This window comes from Ictidomys tridecemlineatus, chromosome 3, assembly GCF_052094955.1.
Source record: "Ictidomys tridecemlineatus isolate mIctTri1 chromosome 3, mIctTri1.hap1, whole genome shotgun sequence".
Taxonomy (NCBI): Eukaryota; Metazoa; Chordata; class Mammalia; order Rodentia; family Sciuridae; genus Ictidomys; species Ictidomys tridecemlineatus.
This window is the reverse complement of record NC_135479.1, coordinates 69105282-69121653: the sequence shown is the minus strand read 5'-3', so window position 1 is coordinate 69121653 and position 16372 is coordinate 69105282. Positions and strand designations below refer to the sequence as shown.

General features: G+C 47.3%; 1 pseudogene across 1 annotated transcript; it reads left to right on the top strand.

Annotated features, from left to right (window-relative positions):
- Positions 1-420: 420 nt before the first annotated feature.
- On the top strand, positions 421-16018 carry LOC110597445 (helicase MOV-10-like; annotated as a pseudogene). The gene is made up of 17 exons (XR_013436459.1): positions 421-6659; positions 6920-7448; positions 7860-7994; positions 8652-8820; positions 9566-9720; positions 9961-10164; positions 10283-10430; positions 10982-11140; positions 11353-11456; positions 11606-11703; positions 11795-12019; positions 13235-13355; positions 13560-13751; positions 13963-14029; positions 14910-15035; positions 15118-15596; positions 15682-16018. The product of XR_013436459.1 is annotated as a helicase MOV-10-like (transcript).
- The last annotated feature ends 354 nt before the right edge of the window (positions 16019-16372 follow it).

Here is a 16372-nt window from a genome sequence, read left to right as displayed (position 1 = left end):
CTGCCAAGAAACAAAGTGTAACTGTGATATAGCAACCTTTTCCAGGTATATTGGCAGGTATGTATGTGATCTCAGAATACACAGGTGACATAGATATGATAAGACAACTGGTAATGGTAGATTCATTTACATTGTTTACAATTCTATGACCAGGCCTTAAGGGAAGGTGAGTTTTTTAAAACCAAGTAGTATCTTCCTACCTGTCTCCAAATATATATCAAATAAGAAGGGTATTTGTGCTTCAGCTTTTTCTTTGCTCAGTAATACAGTCAAGCAAGAGTTTGTTTCCAAGTGAATACTGTGTAAGCATTTTTGTTTATTTCAAATATAATATATTTGTATTATTTGTCATTCATACTATCCATCCATACAAAACTATCTTCTGTATCAGGTATTTCAATAGAAATATACCCATTTTGTTCTAAAAGTATCTGAGCCTCTCTCCTTTTTGATGCATCTCTTCAACCTTTCTTCTCAAGGTAAGAAATTCAATGTATTTGATCTTGTATTTTAACTTTCTATTAGTTTCTTCTGGGATATGTTTTTCTTCTGTCCAACTTCCTCTTTTGATATAGGAATAATTTGTTCCTTTTTATCTCTGTAGTAAAGTTTATGATTAGGTTAATCTGACCATGAACTCTGGTGTACATTTTGGGTGCTTTGTTCACCTGGATCTGTTCAGTGATCAGAGAATCTTCACCTAAAGTTTAACATTACTTTCTGCATTTTGGGGACACTGGGGTGGGGGGTTCCAGAGATTGAACTCAGGAGCACTCAACCACTGAGCCACATCCCCAGCCATATTTTTATTTTATTTAGAGACAGGGCCTCACTGAGTTGCTTAGGGCTTCATTAAGTTGTTGAGGCTGGCTTTGAACTCAGCAATCCTCCTGACTCAGCCTCACAAGCTGCTGTGATTACGGGTGTGCACCACTGGACCCAGCTACTTTCTGCATCTCTGAGCATATCAACAAAAGTTCATTCTGTTTAGGCCACCAACCCTGTGTCCAGCCCCACTGTTTGGCCTGAGCACACCTACCAACTCCACTGTAATACCAGAATATCTTTAAAGTGACAACTTTCAGATACTTGTTGGCTTTTTGGATAGTCATATCCTTGATGGTTTGAGCAGTTTAATGGTATTCTTAAAGTGAATATGCAGATTTCAATCTCTTGGATGATTTTGTAGGGTTTTCTAGGTCAGCTGAGTAAGGAATCATTCTTACAGATCACTTCAGGCTGCTTGCAAGAAGAGCCCTACTTTCAACTATGCAGTAAATATCAAAGACTCGGCAAGACAGCTTTTTTAATTGTTGTTGGTGGTGTGTGTGTGTGTGTGTGTGTGTGTGTGTGTGTGTTAGCAAAGTAGGAACCACTCTCCACCCAAAAGCTACCAGCAAGTCAAAGGTTTTGTTGATTTATATTAATGCCCAAAAGAAAAAGTTATCTTCTCTACCCATTATAGATGGCAGTCACTAGGCTGGAAGTAGAAATTAAAGAATTCCTGCACCTGGAATTTGGGTAATATTTCACATTGCCTTAACTTTAAATGCTGCTTTCCTCTCCTCCAAGTCTGGCTTAGCTACTGATGACCTGTGGAAAAGGCTTTTTATCCTGTTTCCCAACAGAGAACCAGAGGGAGTTTCTTCACCTTCCACCTAAAGTCAGTTTAATTTCCACCTTTTTGAGGGACATTTAATGTATTCCATTATTGTAATGCAAACAGTTTCAAACATTTTTACATTTAACTTGATAAACCTTGTCAGCCTATCCCAAACTATCTTATTCATTTCTTTATTCCAGAAAGACTGTACAAGTTGAAATCTCAGGCTATCTAAAACTTTTAGTTGCTTGTGTAAATGCTAGGAAATCAACCCCCCTTGGCATCTCTGGCAGAGACCCCTGACTTTCTTAAACTTCTTCAGCAGAATAATTGCTTAAATTGTGCCTGTTTTAGCACACATTGATGAAATCACCCTATGGTATCCTGGGCCAAAGGCTACCCATAAAGGAGTTTCCTATGAGGCCTCACATCTATATCTGGGTTTGAAATGACACTGCTGAAGACTATTTGTTTCATCTGAGCCTTCGTGTTTGTCTCTATTGTTTGCCTAGTTCTAGTGCCAGTTCTATTTTATAATCAACCAAAGCTCTAGATGCTAGACTCATCTAAGTTCATGAGATAACTTGGCAAACCTTGACACATTCTAAATTCAGAAAAGACCAATTTATACATCTGAATGCCAATTTATTAATTTAAAGTTCTATATAGAACTACCAAGTTGAAGCCAGGCATGGTGGTGCATGCCTGTAATCCTAGCAGCTCAGGAGGATCGAGAGTTCAAAGCCAGCCTCAGCAAAAGTGAGGCTCTAGACAACTGAGTGAGACCCTGTCTCTGAACAAAATACAAAATAGGGCTGGGAATGTGGCTCAGTGGTAAAGTGGCCCTGAGTTTAATCCCTGGAACCAAAAAAGAAAAAAAGAACTACCAAGTGAATCACACATTCATAACCACCTTCAAGTTGTTCGGCAACCTACCCTGAGGAAAGTCAAAGAAAGTTTGGGGGGCTTGGTTTGTGGCTTAGCAGTAGAGCGCTCGCCTAGCACATGTGAGACTCTGAGTTCAATCCTCAGCACCACATAAAAATAAAGATATCATGTACACCTACAACTAAAAAAATATTTTAAAAAAAGTATTCTGTTGCTGGGTGCAGTGGTACATGCTTGTAATCTCAGCAATTTAGTAAGAACCGGTCAAAAAAAAAAAAAAAAAAAAGAACTGCGTATGTAGCTCACTAGTAAAACTCCCTTGGGTTCAATCCACAGGACCAAAGATAAAAGTATTCTGTTATGTATACGGATATACAGGTGATTCTCATTATTCAGAGTAGTTATATTTTATAATGTCTGTGGACGTGGAATGGGTAAATACTATGACTTGTGCCTGAATAAAGCTAATCTAAGGAATTTTCACTGGAAAGCCTTCCTGTGCTTAGGAACACTAAACAGCATTAAGCAATATCCTTTGGGGCCATTTTAAGCAGCAAAAAACACAAAGTGGCAAAAGAGCACCAAATGGTCCATGAAAAGTACAACTTTTTAATAATATGAGGGCTAAAACAAGGCCAAAAAGGACACTTTTTATAATATGAGAGCTAAAACTAGGCAGAACATCAGAGTGCTGTGCCTCATTTGGGAACGTGTGTACTGGGAACTTGCCAACTTTCCACTGCTCTACCTGTCCATTGCAAGATGATGTGAGCCAGGCTGGGTTCCACATAAATTTTACTAAATACATGAACTTGTAAATGCAGGATCCTGGAACAATGAGGCTCAAATGTTGTAGCTTCTCCTTTGGTCTGTGGTAGACTGACCAATTTCAGTATTTTAGGTTTAACAGCTATTTCTAGTTGCCTTAGGGAGTATAGTTTGAACAAGATTGGAGAACATTGAAATTCTGAATTATACAACCCAACTAACAATTCAATTAATGAAAAAAACAAAGCTTCTACCTGCAAAGTAGTGTTATTGGGAGATTTACTCCATTAGTAATGTTCGCCAATGTTAACTTTCAAACTGCCTTCAGTGCTATTTGGACTCACTAAAATGAACTTTAACTACTTCGAAGTGCAAATAGATTTAAGGAAGGCTCTGCAGAAGCTGGATATTAAAGGTGAAAACTTAATGAAAGAAGCAGTCTGGGTTTTTCCATGTGTTGGGTTTTTATATTGATCTGAAAACTTCCCACCTCAGTATTATGTATTTGTGGCAGTTATTGAGGTTTCTCTATCATTGGCTTATTCAATGTAAATGATATTACAATGAACCTGGGATCCTCCAACTGATAGTGCCCTCAGTGCTCTGTGCATGCTCCAAAATTGAAAAAGTCCTTTAATCTGGTGACACCCAGTTTTAGTTTGTTTTTGTTTTTTTAGTTGTAGATGGACACAATACCTTTATTTTTATGTGTAATTAAATGCCCAAATATGTGGCTCAAGAGTAAGAATCACCAGCCTTTAATGAATGAAGCCTGTGTGGTGCCAGGGATGAAACCCAGTGCCTCAAACATGCTAGGCAAGTGCTCTACCACTGAGCCACAACCCCAGCCCCCAGTTTTAGTTTTAGGAAGGTAATATTTGACCCTAAAGGAGGCCACTTAGTTTGTGGGAGGGGTTTCCCTTCACCTGAAGTAGAGTGATCTGTGTTCTAACAAAAACTATTCTAGACATCTAGAGCCCCCTGTGTGAAAATAACAATTACAATTCCACCTGAAGTAGACTTTCCAGATGAAATTGATTTTTAAAAAGTTCCACTGTAACAAAGCCACATAGTAACAAAATTTTTACCCATTTTAACTACAAGACAATTGTTTTAAGGACATCCAGAAGATAGGTTTGCCCAGAGAAAGAAGGTTATGTGTTCAAAAATAATGGAGACTTAGATTTGCTGGTCAGAATTGAGCAAGACCTTGGGTTTGGGTATGGTAGATGGTAGGTTAGGTTTTTGAGATGGTAAGCAAGAGCAATTTTTTGTTCACCATCTTTACTCCTCTGGGGCTTCATCGGGTAGTTGGGGGAGGGGAAAAAAGGGTAAAATCTTTTGGCTGTGTTTTCCCCTGCTTAATCTTCCCCATCCTTGTAGCTTTGATTCTCACTGACATTGCATTCCCTGTTGCTAAAGCCTGTTATTTCTTATTCCTGGCTTTCCTATACTGTTGGCCTGGAAGAAGGTACAAGGTTAGCCCAGCTGGAGAATGACTTCGGTTCTGGACATTTCCTCACACTAGGTTAGATTGTGTGGCCTCCTATGGAGAACTACTTGAGAACAACACAAGCTGTGATGTATTTGGAACTTCTTTATGGTGTATTTGTATATTTGATATAATTTTTTATATTTATCTTTATCCCATCCTACTGTGGGTTTCTGTTATTTCTTTCTGGAGGATAAACATGCAAAAGGCTTGTTATATTTGTTTTGGTGGTAGCTCCACCCCTTTATTCGTCTAAACAGTTTCTCTTCCTGGTACTCATGCTGTTGCTGTTAATCATTTATTGCCTAACATAACAGTACCTTGCTCTCAGGGACCTAATTTTATTTTGATGACTGGGGCAACCCTTACTTAAATACTACTAACAATTAAAGAGCAATACAGACTGGAGTGTAATTAAGTGCCCAAATATGTGGCTCAAGGGTAAGAATCACCAGCCTTTCAACATAATGAAGCCTGTGCGGTGAAGAAAATGACTCCTGTTCGTCCTGGCAGAACCCCTTGTCCCTCTCTCCCACATATACACACCTTTATCTCAGGGACTTCTAGTTCTTTTACCCCAAACTTCTTTGACTCATGCCTTCCTCCCTGCATCTGAGCCCCACAGGGAATATGGGGGGGGAGGGCGTGACCGCCTGCTTGGCTGGCTTGCTGGTTTATGTCTCTGCTAGTCTCTGGGAGGTGCTGGATGAGCTGCCCTAGTCCAACTGCAGCTGACCCAAAGCACTTCTGCTTTTCAATAAGTCCTGAGGATGTGGAGGGTGGAAGTAGCCTCCAGTGCTAGGGAGTATCCCTAGCAGAGGTTCAGAGGTCCTCCTGGGCTGTTTGGGGGCCCTTGGTGATGGCCACATTCAGATACTGGCTGGAAGCCAGGGGAGGGAGCTTGGGGTAAGGGAAGGGCCCTGAGGGAGGGGTCAGACTCCTTAGGAAAGAGTTAATGCGAAGAGGGGGAGGGGATAAGACAAAGAGACCAAAGGGTAGGGAAAAAACTGCGGAGGGAAGCCTGGTAGGGGAAAGGGAGCTTGCAGGAGCAGGAGGTCAGAGGTAAGGAGCTTCCCCCTTCTGCACCCTCATCACAGGGCCGCCAACTTCCAGCCGCGGTGGCGACTTTCAGTTTCATTTCCACGGACCCTCCTGCCTGGGCAGCAGCCGCCACTGCGATGCCCTATATGTTCAGCTGCGGGCAGCTCCGGGAGACGGGCCAGTGCTTCCTAGTCGTTCGAGGACTGGACATGGAGACAGATCGCAAGCAGCTTCGAACCATTTATAACCCCCACTTCAAGATCAAGTAAGGGCCTATGCACCCCCGGCGGAATCCTGGGCCCTGCCTACCTCTGCTGCCTCCTGCCACTCCCCTTGCACTTCTCACTTTAGTGCAACCAAACTTTATGTGATACTAATCATCACTCCCTATTACTGAGGTCTTTTATGTGCCAGGTGCTGGGTTAAGTGGCTTGCTACAATCTTGGGTGAGGATCACAGCAACCTTTAAAAGAGGCATGCCTTGCCATTCCCATTTCATAACGGAGGGAAGCTAGGCTCCCAGAGTGCAGTAACGGCCCAGGTAGCGAGGTCACACCCCCTCACCTTGACTTACTGTGCCCTCCCTCTTTTTCCTGGGTAGTGTCCATTCATCTTTGGGAGACCTGTCCCCTCCCCTAGGCTGCCCTGGGAGCCTCAGAGGCTGCACTGTGGTCACACACTGGAATCTCTGGGTTCAGTCTGAGTGCCTCTCAAGGCAAATCTGGCCTATGTCACCAAGACTCAGGTTAGGTTCTTCAAACTGGACCGCTGGACTGACTCGCGGCTCCCAGAAAAGAGGAGAATGAAGCTGAGCTCAGATATCAGCAAGCACCACAAGTCACTGCTAGCCAAGAACTTTTATGACAGGTGTGTGTCCATGTGTGTGTGTGTTTCTTGGTGCACACACACTTGCTTGTGAGGGGTGCTCAGGGCATGGGGGAAGGGGATGTCTAACCAAGAAAAGAGTAGTTTGCTCAGGTTGTGGGGAGGCCTCTTCCTTAAGGAATGGGGGAAGCATTTGGGGGGCTTGGCTGCGGGTGGGAGCATGGCTGGCACTCTCCCCAGGGCATCCCCCAGCCCAGGCCCCTCCTGCCCTGGCCCCTACCCTTGACTCCCACTCTCCCCAGGGCTGAGTATCTTCACCGGAAGCATGGGGTGGATGTGGAAGTCCAAGGGCCCCATGAAGCCTGAGATGAGCAGCTCCTTATCTGCTGGGATTTGAACCACAAGGAGGTGCTGACCCTGAGGCTCCGGAACAGAGGAAACAAACCTGCTACCCTCAGTCACCTCTTCCCTCTCTGCTGGACACCCCAGTTTGCCTTCTACTATGGTGACCAGAAGCTGCCCTGCCTGCTGGGCCCCAGTGAGTAGCTTTCCAAAGGGAAGAACTCTGGTGGGCAGGGCTTGTCCTAGCAGGGCTGCAGCTTTGGAGCACACACTGTGGCTGTCCAGTGGTCTCCTCTCAGGATGGGTCTGGCTGGGGGAGTGTCGGGGTCAGCATGTTGGTGGGAGGGTCCCTGCCTTCCCTTCCCACTCCCATTCACTCAGCCTTCTTCCTGCAGGTGAATGCTATGAGTTGCATGTGCAATTTAAGACCAGCTTTGTGGGCTACTTCCCAGCCACGATGCTCTGGGAGCTGCTGGGACCTGGGGAGTGGTAAAGTGCCCCTGGGTTCAATTTCTGGTACCCCCAAACAAAAACTATATATATATATATATAATATAAATTAATCTGGAATCCTGCATACCCCCCAAAATTAACATTGGCTGTCTCAGGATGGTAAAAATGTTATTATAATTTTTTGCCAGATTCTTTTTTAATAATGAAAATGTATTATAAATAATATTTTTTAAATATTCCAAGTATTGGGCTTTCCAAAATTGGTCCAGCCATGGACCGAGCAGCCACATGAGCTAGTGAGCTCCATGTCCTTGGGCAGAGGCTGCTGACCACCCTTTGGCAATGGCATCACAGGGGTCCTTGTGCATCCTCCATGGAGGGGCATTCCCAGAGTCTTGAAGGTGACAAGTTCAATGCTTATGAAAGCTTTTCCCCCCACTTCTGCAGTGCTAAAGGCCATGGCTTGAAGCTAAGTATGGAACTGGGGACCTACTACCTACCCCCACGCCTCAGGCAGCTGCTCCCCATCCTTCTTCAGGGAACAAGTATCTTCACTGCCTCAAAGGAGATTGCTGAGATCAAGTAAGTGCCTCCCCTCGGTACCCCACTCCTGTCTTCTCTCTCCCTGCTTGCCTCTGCCTGTTGCTTTGGATGTCAGTCCAGCCTCCCAGGCTCTATTCGTTCACCCTTGCTGAGCATGCCCACTTGCCAGGTGCTGTTCCAAATGGGCCTTGCCCATTCTGGTGGGGAACAGTGAGCACTGATCATTTCTTTTATTTTATCTTGTACATTCCATATTCTGGTGAGTGCTTTGAAGAACTCAAGTAATGCTAAAGTAAAACCAAAGCAGGACAAGGGGATGAATTGGTGATGTTTTACAGAGAGCAGTCAGTCCTGGTGTCTTTGAGGAGGTGACATTTGAACAGAGAATGACATTTGAATGAGGTTAGGGTGTGAGTCATGGAAGGAAGATCTGGGGAAGAATGTTTCTGCCATAAGATCTACCACGGATACTCAAGTCAGGTCTGAGGTTGGGTCAAGGACATTGGAGGAAGCAAGACTTGGGGCTCCCTTCTTCAAGGCCTCTGACCCAATCCATTTCTCTGTCTTTTTGGTCTTCTCTGATTCCTGGTGTGTTCCTCGTTGCAAATGGGAGAGGGTAGATGCTCCTGGTCATGGGGGTGCTTGACCTGTCCCTTTCCTGCCCTTCCCACTTCATCCCCCAACCATCACTGCCAGGGCCCAGCTGGAGACAGCCCTGACGTGGAGGAACTATGAGGTGAAACTCCGACTGCTGCTGCACCTGGAGGAGCTGCAGATGGAAAACGACATCCGGCACTATGACCTGGAATTGGTGCCCATGACCAGGGACTCCGTGGACCAGAACCCCAGGCTGCTCACGCTGGAGGTTGGGGCTCAGATCAGGTGCAGGAAGGGCAAGCTCAAGTCAGCCAACCTCTATAGGCCATTCCTAAATACAGGGCAACCCTAGAAGAAGGATGAAATGGTTCCTGCCCCAGAAGCGTCAGCAAGGGGTAAGGTGGGCATCCTTTGCCCAAAATGGTGTCAGAAAAGGACATTGGGGTTTTAATCTAGACTTTGCTACTACTGGCTGTGTGATCTTGGGCAAGATCCTTGCTTTCTCTGAGCCATAGGTTCCTTATCTGAAAAGCATAGAGCTGGACTGGATAATTCATAGGCCCCTTTCTACACACAGATTTTGAATATGTGTACCTTAGACCAGAATTATCCACGAGAATGAATTTCTCCACACAAATGCAGGTGGGAAGAGAGAACAAGGATGATCATGGCAAGATGACTACAGGAGATGAGTTTTAACAATATTTTAAAGGCAGAGTAGAACTGAGCTGGTGAGAGGGCAGCTGAGTAGAGTGGGAAGCAGCTGCCAGGCCTTAAACTAGCACCCTGGAGTTCTGAACCTGTGAGCAGCTTGGGAAGGTTGTATTCTTCCTCTCCCCACAACTCCTGTCTGGTGGGAGAGGAAGGGAAACAGGGAAAATGCAGCTCTCTGAGTCTTGGGTTAGAAGGCCAGAGCCTCAGTTTTTGTCCCTCAGAGATCTGGAGAGCCTGGGGGTTGGGTCCTTCAGTGACCATGCTTGGGACAGAAGCTTGCTTACTTTCACACCCTGTAGGTTCCTGGTGTGACCGAGAGCCACCCCTCAGTGCTGCAGGGGGACCACCTCTTTTCCCTTCTGTCCTCTAAGACACACCAGGAGGACCCCATCACCTACAAGGGCTTCATGCACAAAGTGGAACTGGACCGTGTCAAACTGAGCTTTTCCATGAGGTGGGTGTTGGGGGAACCCTTCTTCAAGCTTCTCCCTCAGGCCAGGGGAGACAAGAGGCTTTCTCCTAGGTTGAGTGGATCCCAAGCACAGGGCAGGGGCTTTTCTTCCAGGGAACTCTGAGCTACCTCAGCAGCTGCCTCTCCTAGGGAGCTTTTATGGAATTCTTGAAAACAGGGAGTAGAGCAGAGGGAGGCGGAAGGAGGTCCTGGCTTTTTACAGTCTGGCCCACCTAACTGGAGCTCCTCTACCTTTCTCCCTATCCAAACCCTCCTGAGCCGATTTGTGGATGGGCTGACCTTCAAGGTGAACTTCACCTTCAACCACCAGCCCTTGCAGGTCCAGCATCGGGCCCTGGAACTGACAGGGCACTGGTTGCTATGGTCCATGCTTTTTCATGTGGCCTCCCGTGGGGTCCCGCTGCTGATCTCAGATGTGAAGCTCAAGTGAGACTGAGGGCAGGAGACTCCAGGGCTGGTTGGAGTGTGGGGCTTGGGGATGGAGTCCTAGAGGCCTCTGGGATGCTGGATAAGTTGAAGTTCAGATTCCCAGCCTCCCTGCCAGGCTGTATGACCAGAGTCTGGAGTCAAACCCAGAGGAGCTGTAGGCCATAAAGCACATTGTTATGGACACCACATGTTCAGCCCCCTACATCATCTTTGGGCCTCCAGGCACTGGCAAGACTGTCACATTAGTGGAGACCATTAAGCAGGTGAGGCTTGAGGATAAACCTGGGACCTATATCTTTGACTCCCTCAGATGGAGCTGTTTTCCCCAAATTCTGATTTCCTTCATCTCCCTGAAAGTTCTTGTTTTTCATCAGCCATCAAAAGGAGGTGGGGAGGGCTGGGGCTGTAGCTCAGTGGCAGAGCACTTGCCTAGCATGGGTGAGGCACTGGGTTCAATCCTTAGCATCACATAAAAATAAACGGATAAAATAAAGGCATTCTGTCCATCTACAACTACAATTAAAAAAAAAGTGGGGAGCTAGAGTCAGTGTGGCTGTTGAGCACTGTTGGGTAGGTTGGGCACTGTGTGGCTCTTGGAGTGACTTTTTGCATTTCGATATTCATAGACTTGTGTGTTTTATTGCAGTTGTTGTCCCACGTCAAAGTGCTAATTGGACTAGCAGGGCTCCAGGATAGAACTTGTCTTTTATATCACTGCCTCCCTTGGCTGTGGGAGGCAGATGCTGCACTGCCCCAGTGTGAGTCACCAGAGTTTGGGAAACTGCTTCCCACACTCTACCTGTCCGCATCTCAGGTGGTGAAGCACTTGCCTGAAGCTCACATCCTAGCCTGCGCGCCATCCAACTCGGGTGCTGACCTTCTCTGTCAGCGGCTCTGGGTCCATCTGCCCATATCCATCTACTGCCTCCTGGCCCCCAGCAGGGACATCCACATGGTACTTGAGGACATTAAGGTAAGGGAAGTGCAGAGGGTCAAGGGATTGCAGATGTCTGGGAGACTCTAAGGGTAAACCAGAAAAGTAGGGAGACTTGGATCCTCACCCTTGGGTGGGTGAGAACCCTCCCTGGGCCTCAGTTTCCTTGTATATAAAGTGGCCCATTGCCAGAGTGAGGGTGGGCATGGGTAGAGCCAAGCTGATGCCTCATGTTGCTTCACAATCCACAGTCCTATTGTAACAGGGATGCGAAAAAGGGGGAGTATGTGTTTCCTGCCAAGAAGGAACTGCAGGAATACGGCATCTTAATTACCACTCTCATCATGGCCAGCAGGTGGGGAGTGTGTGTGTAAATAAAAGGGTAGTGGGCTGGGAAGATGGGGAAGGGTTCTCAGTGGGTGAGTGAAAGACCAGATTGGGTGAGCATTCAGGTTTGGTAGTTGAGTACCTGGGGATGACCCTGCCTGGCCTGACACCTCCCAGGTTGGTATAAGCCCAGTTTCCCATTGATCACTTCACACACATCGTCATCGATGATGCTGGCCACTGCATGGAACCTGAGAGTCTGGTGGCCATAGCAGGTGAGCGGCTCAGGGTGGGCTGCAGGTGTGCCACCCTGCATGGGGAGATCCCATCACTTACCTTTCTCCTCATACCACCTTTGCCTTCTAGGACTGATGGAAGTTAAGGAAACAGGCAATCCAGGAGGGCAACTGCTGCTGGCTGGAGACCCTTGACAGCTGGAACCTGTGCTGCGGTCCTCACTGACACAGAAGTATGGGATGGGGTACTCGCTGCTGGAACGGCTGCTCACCTACAATGCCCTGTACAAGAAGGGCCCTGATGACTATGACCAAGTTCATCACCTCAGTTCATAACCAAGCTCCTATGAAACTACAGATATGCCCACACCCTCATCTCCCACCACTGCTAGCCCATGCCTTTGCACCCACTGCACCCCAGCAGGAGGCTCTGGTCTGCATTCCTGGTGCTCTGCGCCTCTGTGATGCAGAAAGGACTATAGACTGGAAGGTCGGATGCCTCCTTTAGCTAGTGGTTTCATTCTGGACTAGTGAGATTATCTAGATATGTGGGTGGTCAGACACCAGGATGTGTCTGATGTCTGTCTCAGATGGCATTTCCAGGCAATCCAAGGAGAAATGAGAAAATTAATAGTTTTTCATAAACATATTATCAATTAGAGGGCTAGGCAGGGTTGTTTGTTTTGCAGTGGTGGGGATTGAACCCAGGCTCTCACACATGCTAGGCAAAAATTCTACCACTTAGTTACCTAGCCAGCTCTGTTTTGTTTTGTTTTTTTAAGAGTCTCTTTGTTCCCCAGGCTGGCCTCAGGCAGTCCTCCTGCCTCAGCCTCCTGAATAGCTAGCTAGACCTACAAGCACACAGAACCACACTCTGTTTATATACTTCTTTTACTGAATAAGTTTAGACATTAAAAATGCTTGGATGAGTACCATATAGGACAGTTGCAAAAAGGAAATGTTATTGTGTCGTTATTACTTTTATTTTTGGATTTAACATATTATCTCAAATAAGGGAAATGGGAAGTGATACATTATTTTTGTACTGCCCTTCCTTGGCAAAATTGAAAGCTGAGTCCCTAATTTCCTAGTTTTTTTTTTTTTTTTTTTTTTTTTTTTTTTGAGGGATGGAGTGTGCCAGGGATTGAATTGGGCATATGATCACTGAGCCACATCTCCAGGCATATTTTGTATTTTTAGAGACAGGGTCTTACTGAGTTGCTTAAGTGCCTTGCTTTTTGCTGAGGCTGGCTTTGAACTGGTCATCCTCCTGCCTCTGCCTCCAAAGCCACTGGGATTACAGGCATGCACCACCATGCCTGGAAAATCTTAGTTTTTAAAAGTAATTTGAAAAAAATAATAATAATTTCACTGGTCACTGGATCCCTATGGACCCACAAGTTCTGCTTTATGTGGTGTGCAATGCCTGGCAGGAGAGCTTGCAGGTGAATGTGTCCTGCTATGCAGGAAGCAGGAAGCAAGATGCTCATGTGTGGGCCTAAAGCCTGTCCCCTCAGGGCAGGACAAAAGTAATACAGGCCTTGGTCTACTCTCCCTCCCTCCTGCCTCTCAGGTCCCATCCCACCATCCTGGACATTCCCAACCAACTCTACTACGATGGAGAGCTGCAGGCCTGTGCAGATGTGGTGGATCACGAGTGCTTCTGCCACTGACAGGGTCTGCCTCAACAGGTGAGGCTGGAAATAGCAGGACTCAGGCCCCCACCCCCATATCTTGATTGTTTACTGAAGGTAGGAAAAGGCTCAACTGAACACCAGGGGTCCCTCCAGTTGTCACCTTGGCCTAAGCTTCCTTATTGCCTGCAAGGGTTTTGGAGTGGGAAGGAAGGGAAGCAGGGAAGTCCAGCTGAGGATTTCTTCTAACCCTGTGACCAGGGATTTCCCATCATCTTTCATGGTGTGATGGGCAAAGATGAGCGTGAGTGCAATAGCCCAACCTTCTTCAACCCTGAAGAGGCTGCCACGGTGACCTCCTACCTGAAGCTGCTCCTGGCCCCTTCCTCTAACAAGGGGAAATTCCGCCTGAGCCCATGAAGCATTGGAGTTATCTCGCCATACGGGAAGCAGGTCAGGCCCTCAGTTCCCAGCAAGGATGGGTCCTCCCCCAGGTGATACCTCTCGAACAGCCCTGGCCTCTGCTGGCCCTGTATCTCAGAAGAGTGCAGAGGTCAGCTGCCTCCTCCCTCTTTGCTCCCCAGCTCTCTGACCTCCTTCCTGCCTGGTTACTCTTGAATTGAGGTGACTGCATAAGAGAAAGATGCCTTTCCCTTCACTCCAGGTGGAAAAAATCCGTTATTGCATCACCAAACTTGACAGGGAGCTTCGGAGACTGGAAGGACTTGAAGGTGACACACTACTTCACATTCATTCTCACCTTCTTTGTACCCTTCTTTTTCCCAAATCAGAGACCTCAGCTCCTGTGCCACTGCTTCAGTCTAGCCCATGTCCCTGTCCCACCTCCACTGCCTTGGACAGAACTGGGTTTTTCCCCATCCTCTTGCTCCTCAAAGCTCCAGCTTATAGTTCTGGCATGGGATCAGGAAGCCTGCATGTTTAACAAACTCCCAGGTCATTGTGATTGGGCAGGTTTGAGGTCTTTGCCCTAAGAATGAAGTCCAAATGCCACAGCCTACCCCCATCTGTCATGTGATATTGTCACCTCATCTCCACCCTCAGTAGCTTAACACTTGCTCTGAGATGGTGATTTGAAGCTCTTAGTACAGAGAAAAATCACCTGGAGGGCTTTTAATACTACCAGGGCCCCTCCCAGCCAATTAACACTGATATCTGGGGGCAGAGCCAGGGCACTAGTATTTTTTACAGCTCCTCAGTTACAAGCCTGAAACCTACTCTTTTGAGATTTGGAGACATCTGCCTTGGAAAATTCTGATCAGGAGATCTGGGTTAGGGCCCCAGGTTCCATAGTCTTAACAAGTACTTGCTGATTATCTCCAGGAAAGTTTCAGAAACACTGTTTGTAGTTACTGTGTTCTTTGCAACACTGTTTGCTTTGTTCTGATGGCTTTACAGGCCCGATTCCAGAGCTAGCTTCACTCTTGAGGCTTGTGCTTCCAGAGCATGCTTCCTGTCCCCTGTGGCAGCACTCACCCACTGATTGACAATTGCCCAGTGTACCCTCCTTGCAGCTCAAGAGCCATTGGGCAGACGTCCCTTAAGTTTCCCTTGAACCCAACTATTCTCACGCCCTGCCTCTATCTCTTCTAGGTGGGCTCTGTGGAAGAATTCCAAGGCCAAGAACCCAGCGTGGTCTTCATCTCTACTGTGCGAAGCAGACAGAGCTTTATGCAGCTTGATCTGCACTTTAACCTGGGTTTCCTTAAGAACCCCAAGGTTGGAGGGCTGGTGGGTGTGGCAGAAATTCTTCCTTCCTCTGGCCCTTCCTTCCCTTGACCCCACCACTTCTTCCTTCTAGAGGTTCAACGTGGCTGTGACCTGGGCCAAAGCTTTGCTCATCATAGTGGGCAACCCCATTCTCTTGGGCCATGACCCTGACTGGAAAGCGTGAGCATTCCTGCCCTGTAATCCCTCATGGTGGCCACAAGTCCCAGCTTAGGCAGCTGTTATCTTCATTAGTACCTGCTTATGGCTCAATCCTCAGGATCAGTTGATCTTCATAAAACCTCCTTCTTATTTGTAAGTGAGCTGACATTTAGAGCTTGAGCAACCAAGGCTCAGATGTGGCAGGACCCAGGCCTGGCCTCGAGCCTGCGCTGGTACTCCTCATCCAGGCCTGCACAGCTCTGTGTGCCAACATCTCTGTACCCTACAGATTCCTGGAGTTCTGTACAGAAAACAGAGGGTATACAGGGTATCCCTTTCCTGCCAAACTGGACCTAAAGAATGGACAGAACTTACTTCAAGATCTGAGCAAGCTCAGCCCCTCTACCTTAGGTATGGCTGGGCCAGGGTGGGCCAGGCAGGGGACAGTGTTGGAAGAGAAGATAAAGAAGACAAAGCATACCTCCTTTCTTTCTAGGGCCCCATGGTCATGACTACCTCCCCCAGGAGTGGGAGAGTAAAGGGGGCCTGTCCCTGCAAGTGGCGCCCCAGTGGAGGAATGAGCTCTGAAGCCACAGCTGCCTGCCTTCTCACACTAAGCCAATCCTTAGCCTGCTGCACCCAACCCTGAACCAGAACCAAGCTGAGCTGCCCCTCTAAGGGACAGGAAGGCTGGGGGAGGGTGTTTACAACCAAGCCATTTCACCCCTTCCACTGCTGGGGAGAATGACACATTAAGCTGCTTGTTAGCATTGTTATGGGGGAAGGGGAAGGAAGAAAAACTCTGAAAACAAAAAATCTTGTTCTATGCAAAAGCCTCTTGATCGTGTCTCCTCATCTTGGCCCCAGCTTCCTGTGTCCCCAAGCTGACCTGCAAGAGGGTGAGACTGTCACACCCTGTCCAGGGCCACATCTCCTCACAGCCTCCATGTCCAGGGGAGGAAACTCAGTGGGAAGCCACCCACCAGTTTCTAAGTTTAGTCCAGGCTAGAGACCATGCCCCTCACCCACCTCCCAGGCTAAGCCAGGCATGACCTCATCTCTGCTCTAAGACTCCACCCTTCTACCCTAGTCCTGCCTTTGCCAACAGGGGGCCAGTCTGGCAAGCAACTTGGAAATGAAGAGAGAGATGGGACTCTGGCTTGTAGCCAAGATAGGAACCAGACAAA